Source organism: Dermacentor silvarum, chromosome 5, assembly GCF_013339745.2.
Source record: "Dermacentor silvarum isolate Dsil-2018 chromosome 5, BIME_Dsil_1.4, whole genome shotgun sequence".
Lineage (NCBI taxonomy): Eukaryota > Metazoa > Arthropoda > Arachnida > Ixodida > Ixodidae > Dermacentor > Dermacentor silvarum.
In genome coordinates this window covers 112,519,828-112,543,045 of record NC_051158.1, presented here as the reverse complement: position 1 = coordinate 112,543,045, position 23,218 = coordinate 112,519,828, and the positions used below count along the sequence as shown (strand labels likewise).

The 23,218-nt window shown below is 47.2% G+C and overlaps 1 pseudogene; it reads right to left on the bottom strand.

The window, feature by feature from the left end:
- Nucleotides 1-4,990: 4,990 nt before the first annotated feature.
- The window catches only part of LOC119454339 (angiotensin-converting enzyme-like), a 45,590-nt pseudogene continuing 27,362 nt past the window's right edge, over nt 4,991-23,218 (bottom strand).

The window sequence follows — 23,218 nt, the reverse complement described above, 5'->3', positions numbered from 1 at the left end:
CGCGGAGCTTGCGAAGGCTGGCTGTGTAACGCAATATTTATTGGGTGTTTAGCAAGGAAGCTGTTTAAGCTAGCTGTAAGAAGTATGGTGTTTCACAGAAAGCCAGCCGCGCCGTAGCCATGGCAACCAGCGACGCCGCAGCTGCTAGTACACCTGGTGCAACCTAACGCATGTGTACTGCGCATGCACCGACAGCGAGCAAAGGTTATGTAAGCCGGTGCGCTGCGGCGCTTGATCAGATGCAGCCATAGGCACCCGGCAATGTAGTTTGGCTTAAAGTCCCTTGATGTAGGAAAGTACCGCCACTCTTTGTACTTTGCCGCCGGCGCGCGACCTCCTCGCCTCCTCCTCGCCCCTCGCGAGTCGCCTCCGCGACAGACGGCCTTGGGCGCGTTTTCCTGCACGATGATTGGTCTCCCTGCCGTTGCGCTTGGAAACGAGCAGAGCTTGCGTTTTGCTTGTATTTTGCTTTTTCGTTCGAGCCATTTTGCGCCTCAGCTCGGCTGGCTCGGCGTATAGAGAACGTCGCGCGCTAACATTGCACGCTGTTTCGAGCACTGTCTGCTGGCGCTATGCCGTGCTGCTGCGCATATAACTGCAGCAAGAAGCGTGATGATGGCTATGCAGTTTTTACGATACCGCAGGAAAGCGTGATGGCTTTCGCAAAGTATTGGTATGCGTGTTGCAGTGTCTACCATGAAGTGATGTGGTGGTGACTGACTATGAAAGACGTAAAGGGGATCCAGCTGCCTCTATTAAGTCGAATGCTTTACCTAAGCCTTCGAAGAATGCTTAGCAGTCAAGCGTCAGACTCGCTACGCCACTTATACCACCTAAGCCAGCTTTTTGTGTGGCATATGAAGCCAAGCTCACCAATGTTCACTGCATATATACAGCTCTTTTGTAAATGTCACTTGCGCTTTTCATCAACTACACTCGGACAGAACTCAAAACTTTTTACTCATTTACCTTCAATCCGGTAAGTGGCAGCGGCTAATATTAATGATGTTGCGGTTAATGGCATTTCGAAGAAGCTCGTACCAGCCAACTGCGATGTCACGCTATGGGATTAAGCAGGACGTCAAGACAAACGGTCGATACCCTTGGTTGGAAGACACGCTTTGAGGGGTGTTTGCCACTACGTTCTTGGGCTGTATCCATCTATAGAGCTCTTAAAATTAAGGACTCGATTGAGCATGCGTGCACAGTATGAAACGAATCTCCTGAGCATTCGCGCATGGCATATTCTTTGCAAATAGTGGCTCGGCTCAAAAGAAAACGTGGTATCTCTTACACCTGGAGTGTCGTTTTGATCGCAACAGAGCCGCTTTTTGGAAAGGACAGGCTCTTAGCGCAAGAACGAATTGCCCGTCAACTTTCGGCCGCACTGATACTGCTTTATCATGTATTAAACGGTGTAGGTTTGTGCCATGGCGTAATGTTACTACTGTTGTTTTCTTGGGCATGTCTTTTTCTCAGCTGCCATCCGTACTGCATGGCATATTTGTACACTAGCATTGTTTCTCATTCTGAATATTATATGATACTCTTCTACGTTATCTGTATCTTGTCAAATAACGTTTTTTGCGCATGCACGAAAATAAAGCATCTTACTGACCATTCTTTTTGTTTTTTGTGTGATAAATGTTTTTCGAATGTCTAATCAAAATCACAATTTTAACTATCCTACTACATAATTTAATGGTATGTTGGTGTGAACTATCAAAATACCTTTTTCCAGAGGCGTATCTTCTGCCTAAAAATATAGAATGCCTTCTCCCATAGGTATACCGAGTATTTTTTAAGCTTCATTGACACCGACGCCTAAAGAATAATCTGTAAATACCTTTCCTCAGCTTCTGTTATTGTGGGTGATGAGTGGCTGCCGGCACCGCTTCATCGCACTGAAATTGTGCAACCGTCCTATTCAATGCAGAAACCACAGCGCAAAAGCTACTTTGACATTGAGAAGAACACATGGACGGACGGTGCTCTCGTCAGTAATTCATTATTAGAAGGCACACTGAATATAATACCTGCGGTGCACATGCGTGCACATACAAGAACAAACTGCCAAACATAGAGCGATCTGCCACAAGCAATACTAGATCAGATGCAAAAAGTAAAGCAGCGTATCATGTGGCAGAAAAAATAACTGGAGTATAGAACTCGCCTCAAAGCTCCTTTTACATCAGTGTGTGTCATTCATACGGCTTTAAGATGAAACCAACCTGATCATAAACGTCGCCTTCAGCATTCTCCATGCTGTTATCACCATTTTTAAAAATATTCTACGCCACTGGGGCGCGCAACTGGCCCAAAATAACGCGCCTCCATCGAATTCTGCGGCCCGTCCGCGGGAGCCCAGGCGCAATAGCGTGCCGTGCGCAGCGCGCGCAGCCGGCGGGCGAGGAGAATTGAGGTGGAAAGCGCGCGCGCGGAGGAGAGTGTCGCTACTTTCAAGATCAAGGGGCTTTAGTTTGGCTGTACATGTCGCGCCACCTAGCAGCGGCGGTGAGAACCCGCGAGTACGCCTTCACCGCCATTTCACCTTGGTCCGTACTGCGCTCAGGCGCGCCTGAGAGCTTCCTTTTCCAATTTTTGAATGGATTCTCCGCGACCTCTCGGCAGCTCCTCCGTGGGAAGCGTGAACAAAAATAACATGCGCATATACTGCTGTTTTAGGGATTTTCCCAACCGCGAAGGGGATGTCGGCATTAAATTGTGTCGCTTCCCTTGAAGGCCGTGGGGAGAAACCCGGCGGCTGAAGTGTATCGTCGCGGTTCAGCCCGTCAAATAAATGTTACTCTTGCGAATTTCTGTTGAACTATAAGACGCAAACGCAAAATTTAAAATAAGAAAAAAAAGAAAAAAAAAACACGAGGCAGCATCCGTGGAAACGCACAATAAAGCGTCAACTGCAGAAACACGCGTGAATGGATTCGCGCTGCTGTAAATTGGTTTGAATAGTTGTTTAGCTAGCCTTGCTCCAAAACAAATGCGCAGTGGTTATTACGTGTCAAATCTAGCTTCGTAAGCGCTCCGCGCTGGACCTTTGTACGCACAGTAATTTTTGTTGTGCATTAATAAGCCAACGTGCAGCTCCTTTCTGCGCCTGGATCAAGACGCGACTGCTGAAACCGGGCTCATTCATGCCGATGTTTTCTGGTGTTTAGAACAACAGAACTAAGGCTGGAGTGCACTGCATTACACATCGAGTATTCGCAAGTTAGCGCTTCTCTCGCGCAAGCTTTAGCACACATTTGTTCAGTCTTGGTGTTGCTTAGTGTCAGCTGATTGCTCTTAGTTATGCTTCGGCGTTGATGACCTCTCCCACTGGAGCGTGAACGACAACACCAGAATATGCCCGAGGCACTTCGCAAACGGAGAAAAAAGCTTCATAAAGAATCATCCAGGTTACCTGCCAACTCGCCAAAACCTCGACAAATGTGATGAGCAAGGCACGCTCGAAGTATACTGAAGCTACAGATGATAGTTGAAAAACATCTACGGCCGTATTTGCCCACTCAAGTGGAATAAATTATTTATTTGTTAACTTACTTTGAGTTCGACGTCGTAAACGTGCTTTATTTGTTGTGACAAGAACTTTGCTGCGATTCCCGTCCTGTTTACTTTTATGACACTATATACATGGCTATTGTGAAGTTGACGTCCTTTCTCAAGTGTCGGTGGTCGAAAATGGGCCTAGCTATGTTTTCGACTGCCTTAAAAAACACAATTTAGAACTTGTTTCAAATGACTGCCGCAGAAGCATGTCTTCGTAGAAGTGGCCGCCTCGGTGTTTCGCGGAACTGGCACGGTGGCGCGGACGGCTGAGCCGATCGCTGCGCCGCCTGACCATTGCAGGTAGCCTATGGGACGTTTCCCGCGTTCGCGCAGGGGAAACGCGGGTGGTGTCGGCAGCAGCTTGGCAACACTGCGCGCAACCGGTTTCCGCCGCCGCGCCGAGATCTGCGCATGCGCTGATCTTGAGTCAACAGCTATGTAAGCGTGTGCGCGGCGGCGCTCGATGAGTAAAAGCCATGGGACGCCCAATCCAGAAGAGGAGGCCGTGCTCCGTGAAGCAAGGCTCGCTGCTCTGCGGGAGAGGCAGCGGCAACCTAGTTAAAACCTAGCATCAGCCAAATTACAGCCTAGCGTCAGCCATAATAGGCCCCTACGATCGCCCAGCTTCGCTGTTTCAAAGCTTGCGCGGCCGAGTGCAAGCTTAAGCCTTGTTTTTTTCGCCTTCTCTACGCATACCAACAACTGGACAAAGCCGACGAGGAGACAAGAAAAGTCCATACAGTAATTCATGTCTTCTTTTAGAAACAAACTCTACGAACAACCTTTATTATAAACCAATCGTTTCGCAGCTGTTCAACTGACTGAAATATAAGCGTCGCCTGCTTAGCTTGTTAGTTCCGACATTAATTATAATAAAATGTCTGTCGGTTAAATGGTTCGGATATTGGGAGCACGTATGCAGTTCGCACAGTGAACCTTACTGGCAGAAATGCAAGTGTTGTGTAATAAAATAGCGCTGTCGAATCTTCATGAAAGGAAAATATACATGCAGCATCCTTCTTTTTGGTGCTTTTGATGCCCAAATTTTTTTAAAAAGCTTATGCACGAGGCATTGTAATAAAGAGCAGCGAGCAAATGAGGGCGTTTGGCTTGCCTCTACTGTCTGTGGTCGGGCATGCGGTATTAACATCTGCGGAGGCGTATATACGTAGTACGTACACAATGTGAGAGAAGTTATTGAGTGAGCATTTTCTGAGAACTCTCTCAAGTTAAAGTAAATACTATGGCGCCATGAACACGATGCCTGGCACGCATTGTGTTTTATACGAAAGACGTCACCGTGCTCCGTTGGAATCTATATAGGCTCTCATGTGACCATCGTAACACGGAAACTTCACTATCTTTAGAAGGACGAAAAGTTTGCGGTATGAACGAATCACCAAAGCTTTGCGTGTTGCCAGAATATTATCAGACCATTTATTTTACCAGCAATGTCCGTAGACACAATACTACTTTCCGGCTGACCAGGGATTGTTGTAGTCGTACCAATTTATTCTTCGGCAGGTGCTCAAACCTGGGCACGCCAGGGGATCCCAGCTTCTCCAACCAACGTATTGGCCTCTGTTGCGCGCTTCGAGCCATTTGTACAGTGGCCGTAAAGTACTCCAATAGTGGTCCAGCGTCGAGGTCCTTCGTCTTCCCTCTTGTTAGGATGGCTAGAACTTCCGGCCAGGGCTTTGAAGATCCCAGTTGCATTACATGTCTGTGCAAATAAATAAAATATTAACATTTTCTTGCAGGTAGCCCAGTAACGTAGAATGCCAATGCCAGACTGAATCACATAAATAAGAAGCAGTGTCAAATTGCATTGTTTCGCAACTTCTGTGCTGTGCGCGAATGGTTACATATACCCCGTTTTTATGGGTTCACCACCAGAGTTTCAAAAAAGTGGGGCCGTATCATAAGTTGAAAATGCGCACTGTAAGCAGGCGCATTAATGTGAAACCCATCCGAAAGCCTACGCTGTGTTCTTTTCTTCAGCGCTTGTCTGAGCACATTGTCATTGCTTTAAAAAAAACTGCGAGGCATCGCTTACTACCTTGTGTTCGACAAAACTGTATTTCACAATTCTTCTAATGGAATAGAACTGCGCTCGAGATAACATTGCTGGATAGGTCGCTTCCGGGTCGTCGTTACTTTTTTCTAAATATTCTTTGATAAAATATGTAAATTGTATTTGTGGTTGTAACTCAGGATCTTTTGTTTCTTTTGAAATATTTATTACATAACTAGAAATAATAATGAATGGAGATTTTCCCCTTAATCAAATAACTTGCTCTCGTAAAAAAGGAAAGTTATCTTGGTAAATGTATTGCGGTACTCTTTCTTTTCACCGAAAATAAAAGCGTAATAAATACATCGAAGTCTTCAGAGTTGCTTTACAGATTGGTGAAGTCGTATTCAACAAGCGCTGAATTACAGCGTGAAAAAGCCCCAGCAAAATTATTCTCGTTTGGTGGAAAGCTCGGTCCTCTGAAAACTTACCCGAACAGTCTTCCCGCTTCCTTTGAGTGGTAAAAATCGCACTGGTGGAGTGGACCAACATGATTCGCTTCATCGCAAAGTGCTTTGTAGAATTGAAATTGCAGGATGGTGCTTACAAAATACCTGCATCAAAGGTGCATTGTGAGCTCAGCATCTTTCTGATTTTTTTTAATATAGAAATAGTGATTATGGCTACCTGATATACGGCACGTCAGCCGATATGTGGTACTTAGATGGTGGATCAAAGTCATCGGGTGAGCGACGTACGGCGGGACAAATGCCTTGGTAATTAAGTCTGGAACAGAAAGTTGGTCTGTGAAAATGCAGTCTTTATGTCTTTTAAGACGCAATGGATGTCTTAAATATTTATGTAAAAGGAAGGCAAGAAAAAAAAGTGTCAGGTAAACTGATATGTTTATCTACAAAAGCGTACGAGAGTTTGTTTGCCATGACTTTACGGATGAAATGGGAAAGACTCACTTGCCAGAGGAATCGTCACAGTCAAATATCCAGCCGTATTCGTAAGGCATATATTGGTATAGCGTGTACCAGCCGTGACATACCTATATGGTTTTCTTCTTCTTCTTTCTAGGGTTTTACGTGCGAAAACCAGTTCTAATTATGTGGCACGCCGAAGTGGAGGGCTCCGGCCTAATTTTCACCACCTCGAGTTCTTTAACGTGCACTACAACTGAAGCACACGGGCGTTCTTGCATTTCGCCTCCATCTAAATGCGGCCGCCACGGATGGGATTCGATCCCGCGACCTCGTGCTGAGCAGCGCAATGCCTTAGCTGACTGAGCCACCACGGCTTTTTTTTACACGGTATTTATTACATCATGTATATGCGAGAAAAATACTATCTGCGAAAAACGCTGAGCCGCCACGGTGGGTACATACTTGTATGGCACGTAGCTGGACAGTCATAGCTGCGCCCGACATTGCAGTGACGGTTTTATCAGAACACGCTATAATTTAAAATATATACATGGTATTTCGGCGAACTCGTGCCAACCGTCGAATAAAGCAGGTTCAGCCCATGGCGAGCACGACGGCCTTAGTTCAGTTAATATTGCGTCTGTGCAACTAAATATATTTTTGCTACAAGCGTATATAAATGTGTCATTACGTCAGGAGAGTCATAGGCGTCGGGGCTTACCCATCATTTCATTACAGCCGATTTATACGCGTGGTTTGAGAGAAACACAATAAAATTGCCCAAATGTTGCGGCACACAAGTGCCTTCGATTACTCCACGTACCGCAGTGCGTGAGCTGTGCAATTTTTTTAAACAGTGGAGCTCTTTAAGCTTGGCAAAATTACGGCTGTGCCACGCTTAAACTGGTTGAGCGAGGAGGAGCCACGCCTCTCACGAGCATATCGCGCGCCGCGCGCAATGTTCGAGAGAGAGGAGCCTGGAAATTGACGTCATAGCTGCGCCGAGCGCGTGATTAGTATAGTCATGTGACCGCGCTAATGAAATCGTGCGCGCGCGCCGGCCCCGGGCATTTCTCTGCTCTACCGAGATATGGCTCGACCTAAGCGCACCTTGACGTCGGAAGAAGAGGCTGCCCGACGAGAGAAGCGCCTTCAAGCCACGTGGGAAAGGAATCGCCGTCTTCGTGCCGATCCAGCCTACCTCGCCAATCAAGCCGCCGATATGCGATGTCGCCAATCCGATCCGGAATGCCGAGAACGCGAGAATCAAGCCAAGCGTCAACGCCCAGCCTTGCCCTGATAGCCCAACCTTGCCTAGAAAAAACCAAGCTAAGCCACGTTACGCCTACAGCAACCAGTTGCTAAGAACGTCGCCCAGCTCCACTGTTTCTTCAGACTTGGCACCTCTAGTGTCAAGCTGGCCGCATTTTTAGATGCTTCTTATGGTCGGGGCTATCTCACTCCCTCCGCCGTGCGTTGTCCACACCCCTACTGCGCATGCGCATCGTCCTCCCCCTCCTCGCCTCTCCTTGTCTCATCTCCTCTCCTCTCGGCATTCCTCCTCTCCTGTCCAACGCTCCTCTCCTCTCCGGATTGCGCAACGAATGGCAACACCTGCGGCTCCCCGCGCGATAATGCGAAGCAGCTTAGGTTAGAGGCGCGACGGTAGGCGCCCCAGAGGCACCAGCAACAGTCACAAACGCTGCGCGCGTTCCGTGCGAACGTGGGCAAAACGCCGACGGCGTCGACAACAGTTCTGAGCGTTGCTGGGGCTGCTGCATGTCCAAGTTTATACAGCTGATAAAACTACCTTGAGTCGACCCCATGGCTGCTTCGCATACTACTCAGGGTTCCCCTACGGGAGGATGGTGTAATTTTTTGTAATATATAGAGATACTAACTACATAGATGCTAGAGGTGCTTTTCACAAGCACACACATTACTCACACCACTCTATACGCATTATATTAACAGGGACCCAGGCTCCCCTACTTGCAAACAGACCGAGGCCTATCCATCAAATAAACACACCTTGTGCGAGTGCCCACAAACGCCCCCTTAAAAAAAGACACTACTTTCCAAATTACCACACAACCAGCGTCCTGGCAGCTAGGATGATTGGGCCACTCCCCCACGAAAGTTTGAAAATCTATGGTGGCCGCTTCTGGTGCAGCACATTAAGAACGTCTTGGGACAGGAGGCATGAGCCTACCAGGAGGCCCGGACTTGGACTTTAGTTCCTTTGGTACTAATAAATGTTCTTTCTCTCTCTCTCTCTAGAGGTGCTTTCATGCCGTCGGTGGCGCAATGCAGCTGTCCCGCTATCGATGGCGCAAGCGCGGCCGTGCTTAGAGTGTCTCCAGGGACGCAGAGTGCATTGGACTGCCAAAACGACAAAGCGAAGTGGAGGAACTGTCCACGCTGCGCTCAATCAACTTATTGGTGGAGCCAGGCCATTTCTCGGGCCGGGCTGGCATGAGCATTGTGTGCATGTTCACTATAGGCACACTAACATTCATGCTGAGTTTCTAGTAAAAAAAAAGAAAATTCTGGCGTTTTACGTGCCAAAACCACCACCTCATGATTATGAAGCACGCCGTAGTGGAGGACTCCTGATCAATTTTGGCTCATTGACGTGCGGCTCATGCACGGAACACGCGTGGGTTTTTGAATCTAATTCCCCCTCGAAATGGGGCCGCCGTGGCCGAGGCTTGGTCCCGCGACCTCGGGCTTAGCAACGCAACGCCGAAACCACTACGCCACCATGGCGGGTGACCTGCTGTGCACACGCACTGCTTTGAGCGGAATGAGAAGTAAACGACGAATAACGCTATCTAGTATTTGACTTTGCCGCTGACTGACGCCGACGGTTTGCCGTCGGTCTCATCTCATGTACCACCGAGGGGAGACGCCTGCAACGCCGCTGGTGGTGCTCCTAATCCCGGCGGCGTTTATTGTGAGATACCTGGTAGCTGCTGGGGCGCTCTTCCTCCTGCCCAGATGCAGTAGCCTTGCGTGCTGCGTCATGTACTCGCACCCGCGTGTTCTTCAAACACTTTTTAAATATCGCGCGCTTTCTTTCAAACGCACGAAACATATATATATATATATATATATATATATATATATAAACCACAAGAGCTGTCTTCCATAAAAGAAATAAGTCGGAGATTTCTCAATAGGCTGTATATTTCTCAATTCAAGAGTTTGCAATAATTCAATATATATAATTTGTGCATGAAGCTATTGTTTATGAATTACTTATGCTCCTAGACCAGTTAACAATACGAATGAATACGTTATGAATGACTCCTAGACCAGTTAACAATACAGAGTTGACTGCAGTATCGGTAACACCTCATTTGATTAAGGCCTGAAACAAGATACATGACACGCTATAGTGCTTTGTTGTTTCTTGCACTCTAATTTTTTTTACTATAGGCTCAAGCACAAGTGAGTCAGCCAATGTAAGTTTAACTACCTGAGAACGGCTATCTGCGAGTTTCTATTGTTGCCTAGTTATAGGACTATTTCGTAGATATACGCACATTCAGAAACAACGTCTGCCTGAGCTGCACTTTCTGCGCATAGTGCGATCTGTGGCTGAGCTGTCTCAACTCGAACTAAATGTTATCAGCATAAGTTCACCTCTAGTGACCTATAGAAACAAGGGTAAGAAATAGGACAACATTATATCGAGTGATGAGCGAAGGGCCCGAAGGCTTACATACTTACAGTAGCGTCCACCAGGCGGTGTTATACTGGTGAGGCGCATAAACGCCCTTAAACACGTTCCACCTCCACAGATCGTAGGCGTATGCTGATGGCATAAGAGCCACCTTGTCTACAGCAACGCTGAACAAGTAGTTGATGTCGGTTTCTGCGAATTAGCACAACGAAAGAAATATACAACAGCTCAAACTTTGCCTATAGCGTTGATGTCGGTATTCACAGTTTTGTTTGTAATGCAAGCCAGCGCACCACATAGCGCTATGTTGCGATATACAGTACTCTCAATTTATTAGCAGTAATTCCATGTATACCATAAAAATTATTTTATTTTCTTACCGTAATCCTCCCACCTGTGCCTGAGAAGGCCGACTGCTTTCAAGTGCTTTGGTGTTGCCACAGATAGAGAAATTGTGTCTCCAATAGCCTCATGGAACCCTAATTGAAAAAGAAAAATGAATGCCGTGTCATAGTATTTGGGGCCACGTGAACAATTGCATGGCTTATTACAAGAAGTGTGCGAATATTCTGAAGGTTGAGTACGAGTCGGAAGGACTTCGCTTAGAGGAATCACTGTATAAATTGTCTAATATTTGTTGTGTACGAATATAACAGATAGCAATACTTGTTGGAGCTTCGGGGAACTAAAACCTGTGCAAGAGGAAAATGTGAAGATTGATTCTCCGGCAGTACCTTCGATGTTCTTACGCCGAGGTACCAGTTCCTGAATGAACGCGCTTAATAATTCAACTTAATTATCCAACTTTGCATTTTGAATGTGTAATTCTAGGCAGCCAGTGAAGCTGGCGCCGAATTCACAGAGGTTTTCGTTCGTAAAGACTCTTTGCCCTTGACCAGGCACGTTCGCTAATATTTACAACCTCGCCATTGGCTTGCATCTGCTTTTTCGAAGAGATAAGGTGTTAGGAACTTGTTTTATGATTACGTCGTTGTTCCCACGTGAATACTTTGATGTGTTTAGTTTCGATTTAGGTAAAGCGATTTACTATTCGGGCAGTATCACAATGTTTGCATCGCAATACAGCAATGTGTGCTGCTGTAATTTCCTTCAAATAACACCGCACACTACGTGGTGTTTTCTTGTTTCGTCACCATCACTGTCATGGTGTAGCGCGTACGGAGGGCACTTTATCATCTAAAAGCTGCTTACACGACGTAACATGCTGTAGTGAACGACATTACATGCAGGTAAGAAATAACGTAAGCAAGCTCTACGTTGCCGGACAGACTCGATCCCAATCTTCATATCTCACTTTTTTAAATAAGAAAATCATCAGTATTTGATTCGATATTCAGTGGCGCATGTTTCTTAGATATTCACACTAGATTCGATTCGAAAATTTATTTATTTCAACACATCTACTTACTCCACATCTTCATGGAGACTGTCGTGATATGGTTGCTTTGAAAATAAAGTGTGACTCCTCTTTCCTACTTTGTAGGTATTTCGTTTTCTCTCAGCAGCAGCCACCACAGAGAACCTTATAAAGCTCCTGCTATCGCTCCGAGCTGTTACTCCTGCATGCTATTGCGATAATGTACTTTCGTATATACAGAAAATCACCGTTTCATAAAACCACCGTCCTTTTTTAAAATATTGGTTGTCGGACTGAAAACACAGAAGTAATTAAACATTCTTTGCATGCTTCGAAGGAAGGCTTGCGATTATACCAGCTCACGATCTATGGCGTCGAGTGGTCAAGAAATCTCTGCACTGTCAAGTGCGATCGTCTACTTAAGGTGTGCTTCGAGAATTTGTGGTTTTCCTCTGACGTGGCCTATCTACTTACGGAGAGAATTCGCTAAGGTACCTTGCGAAGGACTTACTCCGTTATTCTTCTGAGAATTTTGCTAATAGACAGCCTCACCGGTTATGTTATCTCGTATTACGTGCCCATAGCTGGACTGCCCTTCTGTGCAGTCGCTAGAGAACCGCGCTCGGTAGTTTTATGGAGGCTATCTGGGGACGAACACCGCTGTCGCCATATAAATATGCGTGAAATGCAAATATGCTCGTAAAAAGAAGCACGGGACCGATATCAATAAAATTTCCAGCACCTAAACGAAACAACTTAGTTATACTGTATGCAGAAAGTAGAATGTATTTTTGTGGCTTCAAATATTGCACATAACTTCCAAAAGATTGGCAACTCAGCACGAGGTTTACAAATAGATAAATCTGTGCCGAAAGCATGGATTTGGCTTGTCTAAACTGCAAATATTAGAACATCCAAGGCGGAAAATGCGCTACGCCAGATTACAGCTCACGTGACGTACAATGTTAAATACGATTTTGCAAGATTCCTAAACAACGTAATGGATATATTTGGTGTAGTTCTAGAAAAAGAAATTCTGTCAGCTTACGATGTTTATAGGATACACTTAATAATTGTGGTGTTGTATTTTACTGCTGAGATAAACAGTTGTAAACTTGATGCTTTATATATTTTTAAGCTGGCATATTTGAATATATAAAAACACTGGTGTCCTGAAATAAAGCTTTGCTTTCTCTAGTTATTGGACGTACTTTTATTTTTTGCCTTTTAAATGCTGAAAACCTCATCAAAATCAGTGTCGTGGACACCGACCAAGATGATTTCTCCCTTTCCACGCACTTGCTCATGAGGTAAAGTTACTCATAAAGTGCGATGTTTCGTGTTTAAAACTCGTGTTGAAACTTCTGCTTGAATCCCAGCTCCCCGATGTGTTTACGCTGCAGAAATCAGCACGCGCAAGGCAACCGAGCCGCGCAGTCGCGAAGGTTGCTCTACTACACAGTTAACCTGACATTACCAAAGTTGGCTCCTTTTCTGAAGACGATGTGCTGCTTGGCGTACTTCAGGTAATACTCCACGTGACCCATTTCGTGATGCGCCGTGAGGAAATCATCCATGTTTACTTGTGTACATTGCTTGATCCTAAGGAGATAATTCACATTAGATTATGCTGCGGCTAAGAAATCATACAGGTAGATAACAGCAGCAAAAACACTCGTGCTTATATACATAGCGCAGAAAGTTACCATTACTGAGGTGATAAAGTGCGTTGCCACATTATAACTCACGGGATCTCAACAAAGAAATGCGATGAGGTTAATGCCAATTTGTTCGACATCGTAATTTACTTTTACACTTAGACGAAACGTGAACTATGATACAGCGGTTTACATGCAGATATCTGTTTCACTATTGCGTTGTCATAAGCAAGTGGCTCGAAGATTAACACCTGCGACGTTCGAAAAAAAAGTTTATTGAAGAAAACGAAATGGTTAACACAAATGGTTCATCTGTAACGTTCAATAAAATTCCTGAACACGTCCACGTAGTACAAGACACGTTTCTGTGAAGAAATGGCTTGGCTGACGTTTTACGGGCTTAGGCGCCTTCGTTCGAATAACAAAATCATGGCATTTCGACAACTGCAGCTATATGTTAGAATTTACTTCAAGAATAGGACAGAACGCTTGTTTAAGTGTTGTACTAGTTGTATTAGTAAACATGGCCGATCTTTTTAACTGCGCGTTCAGAAGACGCGTTTCAAATACCTTAAAAATATTCATGATTCCATAATTAGGCAATTTCCTCGCTGTTTTTCTCAAATTGGTACACAATTATTGAGTATATGCGATAACTGGAGGAGTTATAAAAATATAGACTAATTATCTTTTACCCGAATAAGTGAGGCAACTGCTCTAAATGAAAGACCTAAAGACCGGCATCCGAGATGTTAATAATAGGTTAAAGATATGCATAAAGACACGCTCCTCATTTTAGCAGAATTCTAGCGGCCATCCTCATCTTAATCGGCCGCCTTTTAGTTATGGCGCACTCAGGTGCACATGCATGCGCATGTGCCTCGTTCCTCGTGGTGCGTGCGGCGAGGTTAGAAACATAGAAGAAGAATGGTACGGCAAAGCTTTATTTAGAAAGGGATGGCTCATCGGCCTATTAAGGGAAATGGAGCTGGGGAATTGGGAGATGAGGACACGGCCAGCCACCGAGGAATGCCTCCCCGCATGGTTACACCATGTGGAGAATTCCCGATTCCGCAGCAAAGGCGAACAGCGCTCGCAGGTACACTGTCGGCCTCCGCCGAGGGCCGAATACACTCCTCGAAGCTGGCCACTTGCCTCCGGCGCTTTCGTCGGAGGGCGGCATACTTTGGGCACTCCGACAGCGAGTGCCTGATGGTTGGCGCAGCTGCCATTTTACACGCTGGGCAACTTGTCGGTATTGGTGGTAGCTCTTCCGTAGTGTTGCCCGCAAGGCGTCTTGTTTCCTTGTGTGCACGCCAGCGCGCAAGTACATCCGGTGTCAGAGCAGTACCGGTGCGGGCCTTGTGCACGAGTACCTGACACGCACGAGACAAGCCTGCAGGCAGTGGATCTTCCTTCGGCGTATGTTGTTATAGGCGTTCATGGAGCTATCGTCGCCTCTGTCGTTGTTCTATAGGAACAATGGAGCTTCATTCCCATTATTTTGCAGGGGCAAAAAAGTTGCTACGTCGCTGTGGCGGTTTAAGGTTAGTATCGCGCTCGCAGCGGCGTGATCCGCTTCAATCCCTGGTACTCAGCAGTGGCCGGGAACTTACCATACCCGAGTTTTGACTGCGTGTACCGTGTGCAGCCTCCTGCTTGCCTCTGCTATCTTCCTTGCGATGGGGTCAGTGTGGGGGGCTCGGAACACACGCACCGCCGCCTAGCTGTCGGTATATATAGTAATTTCAGACGTACCTGAAGGTTCTTCGAGGGCTTCGTGCGGTGCGTCACAGACAGCCAGCGGTTCGACCGTAATTACGTCTGGTGTTTCTTGATTACCAAATACGTACTCTCGGGTGCGCGTGATTTTATCGCTAACAATTTTTTTTACCAGCCATCATATGTAGCACAACTCTACTGCTTCAGCTGGATTATTATCTGAGATAGACCTTGTTCGAAAAAACAAAAATTAATATACTACTTGAAGAATTAGGTAAATTTTGCTAACTAATTGTCAAACTGTTTACTCTGCCCCACTTGTTGTAGTTGACCAATTCTAGCCGACGACTTTTGAAGTAACATCTGCTTGGAACAAACTATGAGGATGAAACCAATTTCCCGGTATGCGTTCTCAAAGTCTGCGACGAAATGCATCAAAACGCATAACAAGGCGTTTTGTTAAAAAAGTGAGAGGTACAGCAGAGAATTATTACTTTAAGTTTGACTGCACTTTTCTGAAAACTGGTGCAAGTTTCAAAATGTGTTCCAAGTGAATATGCGGTATGACTTTATTCCGTGTATTGCAATACATGCGGTAAAGTAACCAGCTGGAAAGTTAGCTTCTGAAATTTGATAATTAGTCAATTACATGTACGGATTTCTAGAGTCAGTAAAGTATGCCTCTTCGGGTGTGCTAGTCCAATAAGTAGACTTGAGCTAAATGTCATGGGTGATATACTGGAAGATTTTGTGTACGTTCAAATGAAACACCCTGTATATGGATACGTACATGAATACATATATATGTGTGTGTTTGTGGTTTTCCTGAATACATTATTCTGTTTCGTTAGGGAATTACGAATAAGTGATGTCTGCCCTACTTATCTTGGACAAGTTTTTATAACATATGATTTATTAGGTCAAACACGCTAAAACCACACACACACATGTATATATATATATATATATATATATATATATATATATATTCAAAATAGAGTCAAATCAAAAGCGTTGTTTCCAGAAACACACCTTACGTCATTGTTGATGTAAAAGTCCCAAGCAGAAGGGTGGCAAACAACTTTCCGGTCTAGCGGCTTTTTTAGCATTGATCGCCTCCAAAATGTCTTTGGCATTGCAGGAAGGCCCATGGAGGTAAAAAACTCCTCCGCATACGCAAATATGCCGTGCACAGTCATGTTCTGCAGACGAAAGAATTCGTTTTGCATACTTGGGAAACAGGGAGCGTGACATAGTTGTATAGAGTAAATTGGGGCAGTCTATAAACCTACAACAATAACCGCCGTGCATTCGCTACACATAGCAGATGGCGTAATGTATTGCTGCTTCTCATTACTTTATCCGTTTTAAGGGGAATCTTTATTTGCGAATCTTCCCGGATTTTCCTGACTGTAGCTGCTTCCAGGGTGGTTCTGCTGCTGCCTCTTGCCGAGTTGCTCGAATTACGTGCCTTGAACTACGCGACTTGAATTACGTGCCTGATGCCGCGTTCGAGCCTCCGCCTCCGAGGTCTGCAGCCCGATACTGTAAACATTAGGCCCAAATTTGACGTATATTTCTATCGCGAAAATGGAAACCAGCTCTTTCAGATAATCGGCGCGAGTCTATGATTATGATGATTTCCATACTATATGCTGCTGATACCATACTATACATATGATTGGCATAGTAGCTGGTGGCACATTTAAAAAAATTAGAAGGAACTAAGAAATGCGATCCAATATAAGAGTTGTCATTCGTAGCACACGTATAGATGCCTACGCACCAGCTTACCCTTTTGCTGTTTGCAAACATAGGCCCTGGATGGATTCCGGTTTTGCTCACTGACGTAGCCCGCTAAATGTAGCGAGCCAGAAAGGCATTGGCGGCGATGTCGAGTAGCAGGAGTTCATTGAAATCTAAGCCCGCAGATTTTCAATACCTTTCCTCAGTACATAACGACAATTTTACACGTCAAGATTGCCGCAAGTTATACGGAAACGTTTTTGTATGGTTACGCGAACGACGCATTAGGAACTGGATACTATTTACAACGTACATTTACAAAGGATAACTGCAGGGCTGGCTAGTTCAGCCCACAGCTCGAGAGCCAGAAGCAGTTCGCCGTCTTCGTTGGTGCACCCACACGCATCGTCCCCATGAAACACGCAATATGCATGCATCATTATCTCCGGCGGCAGAAGCACCGTCCCGGTGCGTCTAAATATCGGTGGCAACAGGAGAGTAATATGGTTTGAGGCGTGCGACATGCACAACGTCAGTGAAATTCGGAGCGGTTGAGGCACTGGTACTAACTGGGGCGATTTCGTAAGTAACTGGAGTCATGGCACGCAGCACTCGATATGGACCTGTGTAACGAGACAGGAGTCTTTCTGACAGACCAATGTGATGAGTCGGGGACCACAGGAATACGAGAGATCCAGGCGAGAAGTGGTCGTCTCTGTGTTGACGATCATACAAACGCCGTTTGTTCTCTTGGAAGGTCAGAAGGCGAGCGCGGGCAATTTCGCGTGCTTGGGCTGCCTTGGTGATGGCGTCCAGTGCACATTCGCTGGTCTCTGCTGCGGTGGATGGAAGGGATCTGTCCAATGGCAACGTGGGTTCACAGCAGAACAACAGAAACAGCGGGGAATAAGCGGCAGTGTCGTGACGCGAAGAATTTTATGCAAAAGTGGCATAGGGTAGGGTAAGGTCTCAGTCAGTATGGTCGGACGAGACATACCTTGCAAGCATGTCTGTTAGGATTCGATTCAGACGCTCCGTGAGACCATTAGTCTGTGGACGGTAACACGTAGTCAGCTTGTGCTTGGTTCAGCAGGAATGCAGGATGTCGGCGATTACTTTACAAAGGTATATCCGACCACGGTCAGTGAACAATTGATGTGGAGCTCCATGCTGCGATATCTGTGGCACAGCTTGTTGGAAGCGCTCTGGTGATTGCGTAGTGCGTGACGTAATCTGTCGCCACAGCGACCCACTTGTTGCCAGACGGTGATAGAGGGAAAGGGCCAAGTAAGTCCAAGCCAACGCGAAAGAACGGCTCCGAAGGAATGTGGAGCGGTTGAAGGCACCCGGCAGGGAGCGTCGATAGTGTTTTTTGATGCTGGCATTTCTCACACGCCGCAGCGTATTTCCGGACGGAGCAGGTAAGGCCTGGCTAAAGGAAGCGTCGGTGAATCCAGTCGTAGGTGCGAGAGACGCCAAGGTGACCTGTCGTTTGTAAGTCATGAAGCTGGTGGAGAACAGCTGAACGGAGGTGCTTATAGGAATGACGAGGAGTAGAGCAGGACCGTCGGGGCATACGTCATGTGGCGGTATAACACAGCATCCCGGAGAAGAAAGAAGTGAAGGGACCAATCAGAAGGCGAAGAATCCAAGCGATCATTGATGGCGCGTAAGGTGGCATCACGGCGTGGCTCGTAGGTTAGGTGTAACAGCGGAGCAACGGAGAAAAGGCAAGCGTCGGCATCGGTGTCAGTGCCGGCCGGTGGTTCTTACACTGGATAGCGTGATAAACAGGCTGCGTCCTGATGTAGGCGGCCCGACTTGCATACTGCTGTATAGGGATATCCTTGTAGCGGCATAGTCCGGCGATCAAGCCACCTGGTAGCATCCTTGAGTGAGGAAAGACAGGAGAGCGCGTGGTGGTCCGTGATTACAAATAAGTGGGTACCAAACAAGTACGGGTGGAATTTGGAAACTACCCAGACGAGAGCCAGGCATTCGCGATCTGTAATTTAATAGTTGCGCTCCTCTGCTGTGAGGAGGCTGCTAGCGTAGGCGATATCAGGATCTTGACCCCGTTGGCGTTGGGCTAAGACGGCTCCGATATCGTGACCACTGGCATCGGTACGGACCTCTGTAGGAGAGGACGGGTCAAAGTTGGCCAGTATAGGTAGCGGGGTGAGAATGTTGGTCAGGTGGGCAAACGTGGCAGTTTGAGCAGGACCCCACGTAAACAACACGTCCTTATTCAGAAGATCAGAACGTGGTCGGGCAGTCGCTGCGAACTTTTTAACGAACCGTCGGAAGTAGGAGCAGAGTGCGACAAAACTTCGGACGTCTTTGACAGACTGAGGTACAGGAAAAGACGTGACAGCACGAATTTTTTCCGGGTCTGGCTGAATACCGGAAGCATGGACGAGGTAGCCCAGCGCTGTAATCTGCCGACGACCAAAGTGACACTTGGATGAATTTAGTTGGAGCCCAGCCTCACAGAAGACTACAAGAACAGCTAATAAGCGCTCAAGGTGTGTCTCAAATACAGGGTGTTTTTTTTAGCTGCACCAAATTTTTAAATTAGAAAAATATATATCTTGTTCACGTTATCTTTACCATTCGAGTGCACCGATTGGCGGCCTCTAGATACAGAGCAATTTCCGCACTTACGTGCGTAATTAGCAAAGTTACGCTAATTAACTTTCTAATTATCAACAATAGGTGACTACAGCAAATGAGTACTTTGGAGCCCGTCCTCGACACTACCTATCCCAACGATCAAATTTTCAATAGCGGAGTTCGTGTGAGAGCTAAGCGACCAATTAATTCCCCCTGGCAGGCTCCTTGAAACCGAAACTGGCCGCAAAAGGAGCGTCGTTGTAGTCGATATCGCCGGCCCCCTGCCTTTCGTCACGTCTCCGAGGTAGGCGCCGGTCCGGCCCGCGAGCAGCTTGCGTTATCGCCTTGCTATCTGCGGAGTTCGCCGTCGACGCTACAGACTGATATGACGTAATATGACGCCGTGCCTGCAGTATCTAAAAGCCCAAGGAGCGGGGTTCGCGCTACAGCGCAACGTGGCGCCCGACGGAATGACGAAGTAAATTTGGCGGCCCGCTGGCATTGAAACGCCGCAAACAGCAAGGAGATAACGCAAACTGCTCGTTGGGCCGGACCAGCGGTGACGTCGGAGACGTGACGAAAGGCTGAGGGGCGGCGACATCGACGACACAGACGCTCTTTTTGCGGCCAGTTTCAGTTTGAAGCTGCCTGCCAAGGGGAACTAATTGTTTGCGTAGCTCCCACATGAACTCCGCTATTCAAAATTTGATCGTTGGGCTAGGTAGTGTCGAGGACGGGCCCCAAAGTACTCATTTGCTATAGCCACCTATTGTTCATAATTAGAAAGTTAATTAGCGTAACTTTGCTAATTACGCACGAATGTGCGGAAATTGCTCTGTATCCAGAGGCCGCCCATACGTACACTCGAATGGTAAACATAACGTGACCAAAATTTACATTTTTCTAATTTTAAAAATTTGGTGCAGCTAAGAAAAGAACACCCTGTATAGGCGAAAATACGAGAAGGTCGTCTAGGAAGCAGATGCATGTTGACCATTTGAGCCCTTGATGCAAAGAGTCCATCATACGGTCGAACGTTGCTGGGGCGTTGCATAGACCGAATGACGAAACCTTGAACTGATATAGACCATCAGCGGTGACGAACGCGGTCTTCTCTTGGTCCTTTTCATCCAGAGAAATTTGGCAATAACCAGACCGAAGGTCTATTGATGAAAAGTAGTTGGCACCGTGGAGACAATCGAGAGCGTCGTCAATGCGCGGCAAGGGGTAGACGTCTTTCTTGGTAATTCGTTTTAGATGACGAGAATCTACGCAGAAACACCACGTGCCATCTTTTTAACAAGCACAACGGGGGACGCCCAATGGCTCGAGGAGGGTTCAACAATGCCTTTGGCAAGCATCCTGTTCACTTCATCTTGAATAACCTTACGCTCTGAAGCAGAAACTCGATATGGCCGGCGATGAACAGGACTGGCATCAAAAGTATTTATGTGGTGCTTAACAATTAAAGTCTGGCCCAATTGTCGATTGTTGAGGTCGAAGATGTCAGGGTAGGAAGCCAAAAGGCGACACAGAGCTGCTGCTTGTTCAGGCAATAGGTCCGCAGCAATCATGGGACGAAATGTTGCGTCAGGGCAAATAACATCCTGTGGACATGGTGAAGAATCGGAGCAGACGTCTACGCAAAACGTCGTGACATGGTCATCTCCGATAGCACGCAGTGCTGCACCCGATATGCCTTGGGGTAGAACTTCCTTTGTCAGGCCGAAATTGACCACGGGGAGGAGGAGGAGGAGGAGGAAGAAACTTTATTTTAGGCCAGCAATAAGATCGAGTAAAGAGAAGCGCTTGCTCCGCTAATGCCCGCTGATGATCCGCCGAGACCACGGGGAGGCATGTGCGCTTATCGGCGACGGTGACGACGGAGTGGGGCACAGTGATATTGTTCGTCAAAATGACATCAGGAACAGGTGTGGGCGACGTAATCACCATAGGGCACAGGAAAAGATTGCAAATCGACGAACGTCAAAGCTTTAGGCGGCAGGCGGACGAAGGCGGTCGTACTAAAGTTGTTCGGCAGTTCGGCACGAATATGCGCGAGTAGAGGAAGTTCGAGGCAAAGTGTACTGGTATAACAGTCGGTCAAAGCTGAATGCGCCGTGAGAAAGTCTAGTCCGAGGAGTAGGTCATGGGGACAATTGGTCAGCACTGTAAAAAGAACTGGAACGTGGCGGTCGGTGATACTTATACGGGAAGTAAACATTCCAGTAACGGCAACAGTGCTGCCATCGGCGGCGCGTACGGCATGAGTAGCAGGCATGAGAACCTTCCTCAGTCGACGACGGAGGTTACAACTCATTATTTACACCTGGGCTCCAGTATTTATTAACGCCGTCAAAGGGACACCAACGACGTGAACATCAAGTAAGTTCTGGTTCGTTGGGAGCGTCAATGAAGGATTTCGACACAAGAAACTAATGCAGCACTGCCCCCAGGAGCTGCGTGGTCTAGTTTGCCGTCCGGGAGGGTCCATAATTGGTCGGCGACGAATAGGGGCGTAGCTGGGGTGACAGGGACCGACGGTGCTGAGGTGACTGCGAGCGAGCGGGACGACTGTCACCGACGGATACGTCAGATGTAGGAGGCATACGGTGAGGCGAGTAGCGGCGAGGGTCGGCATATGGGCGAGGGGACAGGGAAATGTAGCTCGAATACGGCGACGTCCAGGTGTTGCGGCAGTGGCGAGTTACGTGGCCAATGCGGTGGCTAAGGAAGCACATGGGCTTGTCATCCAGAGTTCTCCACTCTGTGGGGTTGGGGTATCTGGGAGAGGAATACAGATCGCTGCGAGGCGCATCTGTCGGCACCGGTCAGGCGTCAGGTCGGGAGACGGAGCAGGCAGCAGGTTAGCAAAGTCTTGCCGCACAACCACCTGAATAAGAGAGATCGCTGGGGACGGTTGGTCAATGGTGGGGTCAAAGGGGCGTAGATGGAACGGGGCAGAACTTGTAGCCTCGAGCTCGCGGCGAACGATACGTGTGACTTTCTCAAGTAAGGGTGGTGAAGTGGTAAGGTCGACGCAAGACAACGTCGCAGCCGTGTTAGGGAGCCGGTAGAACTGTAGAACCGTTAGGGAGTCGGTAGAACGGTTGAATGACGCGGCGGCCTTTGGTGAGATCAAAGCGGTGGCATTCCTTGACAATGACGTCGATGGTGGAAACATTGTCGACGATCAACAAGTTGAACACGTCGTCCGTGGAGGTCCGTGGAGTAGAATAGGACACTCGATACCATAATGGTAGGGTCCCACTGGTTGTTTCGGCTAACACGCTCATACAGGCTGAGCCAGTCCTCAACGTCAACATTATCTTGGCCGGATAATATGCCAGGATCGCGGGGATTGGTTACCGTGACGTACGTTGTAGTCGGGGTCGCAGGAGTAGAAGCAGACAAGGTGTCGTCACCGGGACCCATGGCGGAAAGCAGGATGGTGCGGCCGCAGCGGAGCTCCGTGGCGAGGACGGGGAACGACACGCTCCACCAAAATGTTACGCGAACGATGGATTATAGGAACTGGATATTATTTACAAAGTGTATTTACAACGGATAACTGCAGCGCTGGTTAGTTCAGTCGCCAGCTCGAGAGCCAGAAGCAGTTAGTCGTCGTCGTCGGTGCCACCCGCCGCGCATCGTCCACAAGAAACACGCAATATACATGTATCAATATTGAGGAGTAGTGCGCATGCGTTTCATCTCAAAACATAAAAACAGAATTTACGCAATGCGAAACAACTGAAAAACACGCTTTGTGTTCCGGCGCAGTAGACTGATAAGGCCCGTGACCGGAAGTTTCTTGGCGCCGCGCTCTCGCTGCTGTTATCGCACGAGCGAAACCGTCTCCTTTCATTGTCCGCTTCGCAAAAGCATCGCTTCACATAGATT